The sequence below is a fragment of the Protopterus annectens genome, chromosome 2.part0 (assembly GCF_019279795.1).
Source record: "Protopterus annectens isolate FY-2018-M chromosome 2.part0, PAN1.0, whole genome shotgun sequence".
Taxonomy (NCBI): domain Eukaryota; kingdom Metazoa; phylum Chordata; order Ceratodontiformes; family Protopteridae; genus Protopterus; species Protopterus annectens.
The window spans coordinates 1,435,244,092-1,435,257,391 of NC_056728.1; the positions used below are offsets into that span (position 1 = coordinate 1,435,244,092).

General features: G+C 39.0%; 1 protein-coding gene across 1 annotated transcript in view; it reads right to left on the reverse strand.

Annotated features, from left to right (window-relative positions):
• The window catches only part of LOC122793530 (bifunctional heparan sulfate N-deacetylase/N-sulfotransferase 3-like), a 1,344,847-nt gene that overhangs the window by 177,067 nt on the left and 1,154,480 nt on the right, over nucleotides 1–13,300 (reverse strand). The window lies entirely within an intron of this gene.

A 13,300-nucleotide genomic window follows, 5' to 3' on the forward strand; every position in this document is an offset into this window, starting at 1 on the left:
TTTCCTTAGCTCCTATTCTGTCTCATGCTTGTCCAAATCGTTATAGATTACTCCTATCCTGTTCTGTCTTAACCTTCAGTACTTGATACCAGCTGTTCTTGTCTAGACACATTTCCTCCTTCATTTTTGGTCTAACAATCAGTTATGTTTCTACAATGATTGTTCTCCTTCTTGCAAATCATATCAGTCCCTCAATATCACAAATGCTAGAAACTTCTTCTGCAACTTTAAATTCCTCAAATTTTCCAGAAATAGCCCTCTATTGCTCTATTTGTCTATACTTTCTAATTGGAGCACCTTTTATATTTCTGTTGGCCCATATCTCAAATGCCACCATCACTTTGAAATATTTACTCACTTCTTCATCTCAATTTTTTATAATCCTGTTTATAATCACTTATCTAACTATATTTTTTTATCTTCTTATTCCACCCATTGTATTTTAACGTTCTCTCATAAATAAAGCCTGTTGGCCATATTGGCTGTTGCTGCGCTCTGACTAAAATCATGCATCCACCATTTCCCTATGGATCTACTTGTCCTCATCCTCCCTCCACTAATGGAGTCCCTCCCCCTACAAATGACTTTGTCATAAAATATTTGAATATCTGAAATAGCCTTCTATTGAAGACTTGTCCCAGCATGTCCAAGGAGAAAGAGCACCAGCTGTGCAATCAACACATTTACGACACCAATTGTCCCCCTTGAGCTGTTAATCTTTTAGTGCACTTATCCACCACACAGAATATTTTTCTCTTCAGCTGAGACCAGATACTTTCCTTAATTGCTCTAGCATGATTAAGGAGACACAGCACCCGTGGCATAACTAACATTATTACCTCCTCAGTTATCCCCACAAGGTTTTAATTTTGTCAGTCCACTAATCAATGTACCAGATATTTTACCCATCAGCTCCAACCAAATTTTTTTCTTAATTTTCTTTATCGATGGGTAAACCTTGACTTCTAGGTATTTCTCCTTTCCAAATTAAAAACATTAAAATACAGGAAAGCAATAATTTTGGAACTTGGTTATTTTGGGATAACAACATAACAGCCTTTGCCTTTGTACACCATGTTGACGATGTCCACAAACTGTGTTCCAAGACTGTAGGAATGTTATTAAAGTTTATAACATCTAAAAACATGAATTCCTTCTACCTGTACTTATTTCCTTGCTTTTGTAATTTATCTGCTACCGTTATGGAAGTTTTATAAAAACATCAGAAAGAACTGAAACAATTCAGAGATCATTTAACGTGAATACAAACACTGGTGGGCATGAGCTGCCCTGATAAATTGTGGAGGCTAATCTTGCATTCCTTGGTATATAGAAAACTCAGATTATCATGATTTTGCTGTATAAGGCAGTGAAAATGTGTTTCTTTTTGGTTATTTAGGTTTGAAAAGTCTCAGAGGAGGTAGATACATGGGGAGACAGGTGTCCTTTTTAGGGGTAATGAGCACTATCTATTCAATTGATTTGCTCAGAGTCACACAATAGGGAAAGGAGTTTGAAGGAGAGGTAGAAGGAATTAAACTCTGTATCACTGAAATAAGAAATGATTCCCTTAAAGTGCTGTCAGACAGTAGAATAAAAGTTTTATTATTTTAAAAACTCATGACACCTTAGACGTTTTAGAAATCTGTGGAGACAGAAATGGGTGAGAATAAATATTACCAATTGTGGTAGGCAAAATGGGATAGTCCCACTGCTTGAGACAATAATGATGCTGGTAAGTTCTTCAAAGGAGGGTAGTACATGGATACTACTGGGGAATGCATATTCTGTGGAATGGATTATGTTTAATTATGGTATATTACAATCAGTGTTATTGTTCTGGGTTTGGTACTCCAGTGAAAATGTGTAATATGCGAATCACAGGCACCACATACTGCAAAAGAAATTCACTTGCTTTTGTGGGTTTAGACATCAGATCCTGTTTTGAGCTTACCATGTTTGTATCACCCAATTATTGCATATATAATTTAACAAAAAAAGCATAAACAAGGATGGGAAATAAGGACTGTTTAGCCCTCTTGAACATTTCTCTGCCTTTTGCAAACAGATTACTTTTTCTTACTGCTTAATATATATATATATATATATATATATATATATATATATATATATATATTGTATTTTTTATGTTTCCTGAAATTTTCTCATGTTTTGGAGTCTACTGGTTCCTCAGAAAGACATTCCAATAATCTACTTCCCTTTGGTGAGAAAAATGTCTTCCTCATCTCCACAATCTCATCTTTTTACGTCTCTTGCTGCCATGCTCATGTATCTCTGTCATGGAATATGGCTGATACAGACAAATGTACCAAAAGTCCTAACATGGTAAGGTGTCAGTACAGGCTTTGTGTAATAATACAGTTTGTGGATCTTTGTTAATTGAAATATGAAAAAATGCATGGGGTGGCATCTAACTGAATAATCAGCAATTGTGCTTGTTTACTAAGCTGCTAACCTGCATCAGCAGGGAAGAATTATTGCCATGAAACTGTGCACTGGCATGTAAAATCATTCAGTCAAATTTGGGAACAATCTAAGAGCCTCCATAAAATCTGTTGGTCTTGGTTGATAACATTCTAAGAGCCTTAGGTGACATACTTTGACTGATGATAAATACTACAATGCCTGCACAATGAAAAAGTGATCATTCTTAACGTCATTCTTATGGTATCCTAAAAAGCTGAGAATTGCTTATACAAATCATATACTATTATGGAAGTACAGTGGTATTAGCTTCCCAGTTGTAGAATCTTACTCTACCGCTGCAAATTTTAACACTGATATACTTCTGGATAGATGCACCCTACTCTAGTCAATGGAAAACCATTCAGGAAGAAATTATACAAAATTATTTACATTTATCAAATACGATAAATTAGAAATATGTAACAACCCTTTCATCTGGTTAATAACATTTGCCTTAGAAAGAAATTATTTTCACTCTTTAGACACTGCATATACGAAATCAGTTTTTAAAACAGTTAAATATGTTTTTAAAACTCCATTAATAGTAAAATGGAAATGTTCTGCTTTCCCATTGCACACAACTCTAGATTTAAGAAAACTTAGAAAAATGTTAATATGAATTTATTAAAAAGGAATGGATTAGTATTTTTGTCTGATTGCTTTAAAAAAAGGAAAAGACAAGTCACCAGAATATTTAATAAAAGATTATATGTTGGATTAATCTGATAATCATTTAATATTATACATCATTAAGAAATTAAATGAATTTGTAGATAATATGAGTCAAGAGGGACATAATACTGTTCCCCCCTTACATGAATATATGAATACTATAATTGAAGGTAAATTGATCTACAAAGGAAGCTTTTCCATGTTATATAAGTTAATTATAAATAATAATAATATTCATTTTGCTGCAAAATTCTAAAACTTTTTAGATAACAGTGGATTGACTGACTCAATAGATGTTGAGAATAAAACTTTTGTTACTTAAATAAGTTAGGCAGACGTCTTCATATTTATTCCGGAAAGTTTTTAAGTAGAAATGTATACATAGAATGTTTGTTAGTCCCTATAAAATCTCTAAGTTTAGTAAAATGTCTTCTTCGGTTTGTTGGAGATGTAGTAAAGTTGTAAAAGTTGATTAGCCACATATGTTTCTGGAGTATGAAAAATTAAATGTATATTGGGAAGAGATAAGTAAGTTTTTTAATGGATTATGGTCTGATAATTGTTTTGGGCTGTCTTGGCAGCTGCTAGAAAAGTTATTACAAAAAAATTGGAACTCAGTCTCACTTCCTATACTCAAAGAATTTCTAGATTTTACAGCAATACTACGTAAAACTGAAAAAGAAGTGATCAGAATAAGATCTATAAATCATACTAAGACTTTTAGTGGCTGGGATAGCCTTGAAATGTTGCTATTGAAATACCAAGACTCTTAATGAGTTAATTATATAAGATTACCTTGAAGATTGAATGTATTCCTAACACTGTATAACAGTATGAGATGTTGAATTTCTTCCCTTCTGTGTATATATTGTAAATATGTTAAATTAATAAAAATGTTCTTAAAAAAGTCATTATTCAACAGAAACCTGCTTGCTGCAGTTGCTTAGTCATCAAAACCTTTAAATTTAAAAAGTCACATTCTGGAATTCCACATCGCATGATAATTATTTGTTCCTGTATGAAACCTCAACTAAAAAGATGAGAAGGAAGCAAAAGCTGAACACAAATGCACACAATGCCTAAAGGGCAAAACTCATCAGGAACTGCAAGCAGTTTTGCAGGGGGCAAGTCCCTCTTCAACCCCCATGGGAAGGGCAAGTGCCCCTTACTCCTGAACTTATATAACAACTCCACAATTGCACCAACACAAAGAAGCAATAATTTCCCCATAGAAAGGAATGGTGTACAGTTGCACCATCAGTGATTTTCTATAGAAAACAGTGATCTGCATTCTGATCTTCAGGGTATTGTGATTAGGGCACTTGGCACTTGTAGAATTAGACATTGACCTCCTCTTGATATACTTAATTCTGCAGCTAGATAGTGAAGCAACAAGAAAAAAAGAGTTGGCAAAGACCTATATATTATATATGCAAAATTATGTCAGGTAAAGTCATTTACTGAAAAATGCGGTACATTAAAGCAGTGAAATGCATTTGTCTACCTTGTGTATTATACTTAATATCTTACTCCCACTGACACAGGCAGACAGGTGTGCACTTCTGTGCATGTTTAGGAGTGTGTGTTTGCCTGGGTGCAAGTGTTTTTTTCTCTCTCTCTCTTTCTTCCACTGTCAGACTACCATAATGCGATATCAAAACACATGAGTATTAAATATGGACAGACGAAAGTAGACAGACATAGGGTGATGATTGAAAGGAGGATTATTTAAGGGTGCACCGAGGAAATAGTCTTTCATGCACATGGCATTGGTGCCTAGCTACTCACTACGAAAAGCAGTGGTGGAGAGTGTGCGTGTGTGTGTGTGTGTGTGTGTGTGTGTGTGTGTGTGTGTGTGTGTGTGTGTGTCTGTGTGTCCACTGGGAAGGCCTAAGGGTTCAGGGCACAGAAGAAAAAAAGCAATGACTTTGAATACTTGGCCATATTTGGTTGAACATTTGTCTTATCTTGATACTTTCAAGTGCTTGTTTGTGTAAAACAAACTTAGAAGGAATCAGACAACAGTGAAGAAATATTAGTGGTGTTTATTCATATACAGACAAAATAAAGGGCTTCAGTATGGATCATTAAAACCACACATGCAAAGCTATCAGTTTGCAGACTACTACAAGCCTAGCCAATAACCAGAGGTAAGAATCAAATCTTTTACAGTGTAGCTGCATCTTTTAGGGAACAAAGTGCTTGAAAATACTATTTTTAGTATGATTTTTTTCACTGACTAGGATACATTGAAGAACTTGGAAGAACAGCAGTTTGAAGGACATGAAAGGGCAATTTACTTGTGAAAACAGAAAAATAAAACAGAAAATTCAAGAATGCATGTGGCAGAGTTAGGAATATTCTTGGGGCCACAGTGAAGCATAACAGGCTTACACTAAAACTAAACAAACTTACAAGATCAAAAAGGCATAGTGGCAATGTGAATGAGCCATTGCCTTTTATCTGTGGATTAGTTGCATATCTGTGTTTCACTGAAGTTGTAATTCATCCTTTTTAAGCGAGAAAATCATTTGATATACTTTATAGGCAAGCTTATCTCTAAAAACATTTTTAATTATTTTTTCTTTTTATTTGTTAAATACATAAATAGACTGACATATACCATTTTTAGTGGTGAACACTCCACAACTCAAGAATATATATATATATATATATATATATATATATATATATATATATATATACATACACACACAGTGTGCGACATGGACGGAAAATGGATTCCTTGAAGAAAACCCATGCAGGCATGAAGAGAACAGGCAAACTCCACACAGACAACTGATAAAGAACATAATTGAATGCTGCCCCCTCAAACTAGTAGGTTCAGTTCTTCTATCTCATAGTTTCATAGTTTCATAGTTTAGTACTAGGCTATCTACCCTGGGGCATTTATAAGCCTAGCCATAGTGATGTGGCTTTCGCCACCCCATGTAATGGTACAAAAGTGTACAGAATAGATTTAGAATACTGTGCCTCTGTCTAGTAGTGACACAGTGAAGACCCCCTTACATAATAGAATTAGTTTACTGTGCCTCTGTCTAGTAGTGACACAGATGTGACCCCTGGGGTAAACCTACGATCTCCCATCCACTCGTCAAGATTTCTCTTGAAGAGAGTCAGTGAGGGGCTCTGCCTAACATGAACTGGGATTCTGTTCCAGAGTATGGGGCGCCTCTGAGTTATGAATCTGTCCCTCCAGCATGTCCTATTCATATTTGCGCTGAGGTTGAAATCTTTAGCTCTTGTGGTTCTGATGGATTTGGATTTTTTGAGTTGGAGCATGTCCATCAATTCCTGATTGGACATGGCCTTGTACGTTAGGCACAGATCACCTCTGAGTAGGCAGTATGCTACTGAATAGAGCTGGAGTTTCTTTAGTCTGGCAGCATATGACATATGTTGGAGACCCTTGATCCTCTTGGTGAGGTACTTTTGGGGACTCTCCAGTTGTTGCAAGTGCCGGGTGAGGTACATACCAAATGGGGCATTGTACTCAATCATGGGCCTGATAAGGGAGGAGTATAGGGGTACAATGACCTCCTTTGATCTGGATGTGAATCCCTTCATAAGGTGGGCAAGGTAGAAAGTCTTTCTAACCACTTTGGCAACGTGGGTGTCAAATGAAAGGTCACTATCAACTTGGGTCCCCAGGTCTCTGATTAATTTTTCTGTACTCAGTGCGTTACTGTCTATGTGATAATTTGTGCGTACTTTGTTTTTCCCAAAGGGGATGACTATACATTTTTTGGCATTTAGTTTTGACTCCGGCACCAGTTGTCCGTTTCAGTGAGGCCTTTCTGTAGGATGTATGTGTCAGCTGGTGTATCGACTATGGCGCCTAGTTTGCAGTCATCTGCAAACTTTGTCAGCCACAACCCTCCCATGTTTGCTTTCACATCTGAGAAATAAATGCCGAACAAGAGGGGTCCCAGGACAGAGCCCTGTGGGACACCACTTGTGACTGGCTTTGAGTCTGACATGGCTCCAGCGATTTTGACTTTATGGGTTCTAGCCTTTAGCCAGTTTGCAACCCATCTTGTGACATACAGATTTACATTTAAGCTGTTGAGCTTGTCTATGATGCCTGGGTGGGGTATTGTGTCAAAAGCTTTAGCCAAGTCAAGGTAGGCTGTATGGACTGCTTTGCCCTCGTCAATGGCTCTAGTGACTGTTTCAAAAAAGTCAACCGGGTTCAAAAGGCAGTATCTGCCCTTTACAAAGCCAAACTGGGTGGGATCAAGTGTCTGTAGGTCCCCAATGTCTCTGTTTATGAGTTCCATAATGATTCTTTCCATAGCTTTGCAGACCAGGCTGGTTAAGCTTATGGGGCAGTAGTTACCAGGGTCTGTAGAGGTGCCTCCTTTGTGGAGTGGGACCACTGTTGCTGTACGCCAGTGTTCAGGTACATATCCTGTAGTAAGGCTAAGGTTAAATAGCATTTTTATGTGCGGGTTTAGCTCCTCTTGGAGTTCACGTAGCACGCAACCTGGGATACCGTCAGGTCCCGTTGATGCTGTGTTTTTAGCTTTGCTGAGGGCGGTTCTCACTTGGACATCTGAGATGACAGGGAGGTTACATTCAGCTGGGATAAGTATTTCTTCTTTTGGGGGTGAGGGAGGGGAGAAATTTGCACTGAACCTGTCTGCCAGAATGTTGGCAATATCTGTGGGTTCAGTGTATTTTTTGTCATTGTGAACTAACTGAGCATATCTGAGGGTTTCCGCCCAGGTTTCTAACATAGCAGAAGAAGGCCTTGTGGTTATCTTTAGTGTCCATAGCGATTTTTCTCTCACAGTTAGCCTTGGATGTTTTTATGAGAGAACGTAGCTTTCTACTAGTGCTGATCAGAGATGCCTTCTCTTTATGGGATTTTGCTCTGTCGTGCAGTAGCTTCCTTCTTTTGTTATACAATTTGTTTATGGCTGGGGTCCACCAGACAGGATGCCTGCCCTTGGTGGAGAGGGTCTTGGTTTTATTTGGGATTGCATGATCCATGCATTCTTGGAGATGTCCGTAGAAAGCAATTGTGAAGGATTCAGCATTATGGGATGTGGTTTCCACTTGCCCAGTGGGCTTAAAGGATACCATCTCAGTCTTAAGAAGTGTAAAGTCAGCTTTTGAGAAGTTTTTCACTGTAGTCTTTTGTGTTGAGGGTTGAGGTGGGATATGTATATCCAGGGTGATTAGTTTGTGGTCTGATCTCACTAGTGTGGGGTATACTTCCGGTGTGGAGCACTTTGTCCCCATGTTTGTGATGATCAGGTCTAGTATATTATCTCCCCTTGTGGGAGAGGTGACTAGCTGTTCCATTGCATTTGAATTTATGAATTCCAGGAACCTTTGGGCTAGGGTGTTAGGGCTAGAATAATGCACCCAGTCTATGTCAGGGTAGTTGAAGTCTCCCAATATGATGGTGTTTGGTGAGACATTCATATCCTCCAATGTCTTCAGGAAGACTGAATGGGGTTCCTGAGATTGGGAGGGTGGTCTGTAACATGCTACCAGTTATATAGCAGTTTTGCCTATGGTTAGTTGCACCTGGATGGTCTCTGATGCTTCATGTGTTGCCACTAACCTGGAGGTGTGGGTGTCTTTGATGAATATGGACACTCCCCCTCCCTTTTTGGTTTGGCCCGAGTTTTGGGGCCGAAAAGCATGATACGAGGTATAGCCTGGTAGTGCTGGGGTGCTCTCAGGAGCCTTGAACCAGGTTTCAGTTACTGCACAGACATCGATGTTCTCCATACTGAGGAGTGCTTCGAGAGCCTGCATCTTGAGATTTAGACTTCTGGCATTGAGCAGCATTACCCTTAATTTTTTTCCATTTTTGTTTTCTAAGGAAGTGGATTTGTCTTTTGAGCCTTGCCTAAAAAAGGCACTATGGGGGTGGCAAGAGTCTTGGCCAATATCCGGAAGCCCAGTGGTGACAGATGCAAGCCGTCCCTTGCGAAGCAACGTGGCTTGTCCAGCATGTCATCCCAAGCAGACAGACATTGGATCCCCCTAGAATGACACCAGTAATTGAGCCAATTATTAAAGCTGATCATCTTGTCTTTGTGTTGTGGCATCATTCTTGGTGAGGGCAAGATGCTGCTCAGGGTCAGGGTCATACCAGCCTGGGCTACATAATCAGAGAGCTCCTCTATGTCTCTTTTCATGTAGTCAGGGCAGGTATGTCTCAGGTCATTCACGCCGGCATGGACAATGACGGAGTCATATTTGTACTTGCTTTGGAGTGACCTGAGTGCGTGTGTTATGTGGCGGATCCTAGCTCCTGATAGGCAGCTCACCGTTACCCTCTCCTTGTTCAGCCTGGTAAGCGGAACGTCAGTGTGTCTGACTATAGAGTCACCTATTACTAGTGTATCAGGCATGGTGTTTGGCCTTAAGGGCTGTGATTGTTTAACACACTGATTTATTGAAGTATGTGTTGCATGTGTTATGTTTTGAGGTGGTGGATTTTTGGGTGTATGCTTTGGGAGCCTCTGTTGTTTTGGTAAGTTTTTTGTTAGAGCCTCCGAGTATATCTTTGTTTTATTATGTGTTTGGTTTGCAGTTGTGGTAGGTCTATGTGGGACTGGGTTTGCTGTGTGTGTGGTTACCTTCTCCTCCTGTCTGGTCTTGCCAGTCCTGAGTTGAGAGAGTTCAGCCTCCAGTTTGGCTATATAGTTGCATCTCTCACATGTATTTGTGTTTGTTGGGAGGAGGAGAGTGTTGCCAGTGTACATGAGACAACTGTAGCATTGCCTCAAGATTCCCAGATTAACCAGCTGAACCGGAGAGAATGCTAGTAATCTACCACTCGACATGCTAGAATATTATAAGGGAGTGCTGTGCCTTTAACGGAAGTGGGTACTCACAGGGGTGGTAGGTGGATGTAGTGCTTACTTTAGTTTGAGAGTGCTTACTTAGAAGAGAGGTTTTGAGAACAAGTGCTAGGCTTATAATAAAGCGAGTAGACTGATTATTATAAGAGTAGAGATTTCTTAAGGGAAAATTTGAAGAGCAGACTTGGCGGAGCCAGAAAAAGTTTAACCTTCTTTAACCACAGGGAACTTCAAAACAGCTAGAAATGGTCCAAAACAACCAATTACTACAAGCTCTTGTGCTGAGGTCACTTCTTCAGGGACAGATAGGCTGCTCAAGGCTCCCCACTCCCACTGGTGAGCAAAGAAATTTCCTTCTATCCAAGTAAGGCAATGGACAACACAGGAACTACACCACAGCCCAGAATACAGCAAAGCCTGTATACTGGTCTAAACTAGTCGAGGAGAGGCAGGAAAACAAGGATATTTTTTTTGTTTTCGAGATAGAAAGCACACAGAAATGCAGGAAACAGTAATAAATCAGTTACACAGGCTAGCACACTTTAGTGGGCAGCCTCAACATTTAAATTTAACAAACAAACAAACTTTCGACCAATTTTCGACCAAATGTAACTTTAAGTGCAGATAATATATAATGCAACAAACAGCTAAAAAAACAGTTTAAGCTTGTTCAAAGTAAGCAAGAGAAGGTATTTTAGGTAAAAAACAGCAAAAAATACTTAAATCAGGAAAGTAGTCGCTTTTCTCAGTTCTCTGCTGCTAGGACCACTCTGCAGGACCACGAGGAGCTGTTTCTGAGTAGTATAGCCAGAAAAATACGCTCAGAGGCGGATTTTAAACAGAGAACTTCAAAAGAGCTAGAAATGGTCCAAAACAACCAATTAATACAAGCTCTTGTGCTGAGGTGACTCCTTCAGGGACAGATCGGCTGCTCAAGTCTCCCCACTCCCACTGGTGAGCAAAGAAACTTCCTTCTATCCAAGTAAGGCAATGGACAACACAAGAACTACACCACAGCCCAGAATACAGCAAAGCCTGTATACTGGTCTAAACTAGTCGAGGAGAGGTGGGAAAACAAGGATATTTTTTTTGTTTTTTTTTGTTTTTGAGATAGAAAGCACACAGAAATGCAGGAAACAGTAATAAATCAGTTACACAGGCTAGCCCACTTTAGTGGGCAGCCTCAACTGAACTTTCATTTTGTCCACACAGTTTAACTGGTCTAAAATCAGGTTGCCATACACTTGGTCACTAGTATCAGAGCTGATGGTTATTAAATAATTTGCACTGCCCACTTGCTTTCTACAGAATTTTAAAATTTGCACAAGAATAAATTATAAAGATGAGAAACAGGTATTCACGGCCTCAAGAATAGGCCTAACAGTGAGGGCCTGTGCCAGTAATAAGGATTTACTAGGGCAGGAAGGATATTCCTTTTAAAGACTATTAGACAAAAGTAACACACCCGCTCCATTCTTGTCTGTTCTATCCTGAATGTTGAGGGATTGTCCAGGCAAAGACATTCTTTATGCAAATGCAGGATATGGATAAAGCCTCTGGGAATGTCTGAACATCCATTTACAGAGAGTTTCAGGCTTAGGCAAGAGGTAACATCTAGAATAAGCCTATTTTCAAGGAACTTATTACGACAGACATATTAAAAGTGAGATTTGAAAAGGGTTGTCAGCATGTAGCAAAGGTTCTTAGCACCCTGGTCAGCATCCCCAGTTGACCCCCCCATGCTGTCTATAAGTGTCTACAATTACAGCTTGTAAATTGACAGATTATAGCAACAAGTTATTTGGGCGGCCACGGTGGTGCAGCAGTTAGCAATGTCACCTCACAGCAAGAGGTTCTCCAGTTTAATTCTCGGCTGGGGAGCCTTCTGTGCAGAGTCTGCATGTCCTCCCTGTGGTCACGTGGGTTTTCCTCCGGGTGCTCCACTTTCCACCCACATCCCAAAGACATGCTGTAGGTGGATTGGACACTTTAAATTGGCCCTAGGTGTAAGTGCGTGTATGTGTGTGCCTTCTGTGGAAGGTTGGGCGCTGGGCTGGCAACTTGACACTGTAAAAACTCCACTGCCAATCATGAGCGGACAGGTGATCCGCTGTGGCAACCCCTAACTGGGAAAAAGCCGAAAGAAGAAGAAGAAGATAGCAACAAGTTATTTAGTTACTACATTAATAAATATGCTTTTTTATATTCTTTTTATGCTGTTTCTAAGTAATCATTATTTAATGACGCACATAAAGTTTATAAAAGGTATGTTTATTAATGTATCAGAAAAAAAGAAGAGTCTGAGAGTTTACAAGTTGTCATTAAATAATCTCAGTTATAGTTAGTTGGAGAAAGCATAGTGGAAAGCCTGCAGCTGTTTTAAGAACAACATTTTGACAGTTTGTAGGATGTCCATAAACAATCATGACTGCTTCATGATAGTTTGTAAACTCTTAAAGTATTCTTTTAGTTCAGTGCCCCCTATAAGTTGGCACCTGCGGCAAGTAGCAGATGGGCATTTTATTGTCACTGAGGATACTGAGGGATTAGTGATTGAGAACATTTCCATTGTGGAGTGAGTAGAAGGCAGTATATAGGTACAGCTTACAAATCCCCCCCCCTCAGGAGCTATGTATGTATCATAGATGTTTTATATTGGGAAGTATAACTTGAAAGAAAGAAAGAAAGAAAGAAAGAAAGAAAGAAAGAAAGAAACTGTTTTTTGCAGGGGCAGGCTCCTGCACTGTCATATGGATAATGTGGTCTCTTACACCTCCATTATTTATATATATCATCTGGCCAACTTTTTGACCATATGACATTGGGGAAAAGAAAAAAATGCACTGCTGGCTTGCACAGTAGAACTCAGTGCAGTTTTGACAAACTGCAGTTAAAGAAATTGAAACATTCACTGTAATTGCCTTCACTTGGACTGTAGAATACCTGTTTGCATGTAATTACAATTTTCCTACGTCATTTAATGCCTTGAGTTGACAGACAAAACTTAATAACTCAGTAAATATTGCTGCTCATAGAAATGCACTGTAATGGATCTGCAGAGTATGTTTTGAATTTCTGCATGACTGAATTTTTTTGTTTTGACACCGATTGACTATATTCAGATCTGAACATGGCAAAATGTGCCATATTATAATTAAATATTGAAATATGATACCTATGTAGTCGAACATGTTGCTTAGTTTTACTGTTTTATCGCAATGGAAGTCTGTTGAATATATATTTGTATGCTATAATTTGTATTTCCTGATATGAAATGGTGCTTTTTTACTGAA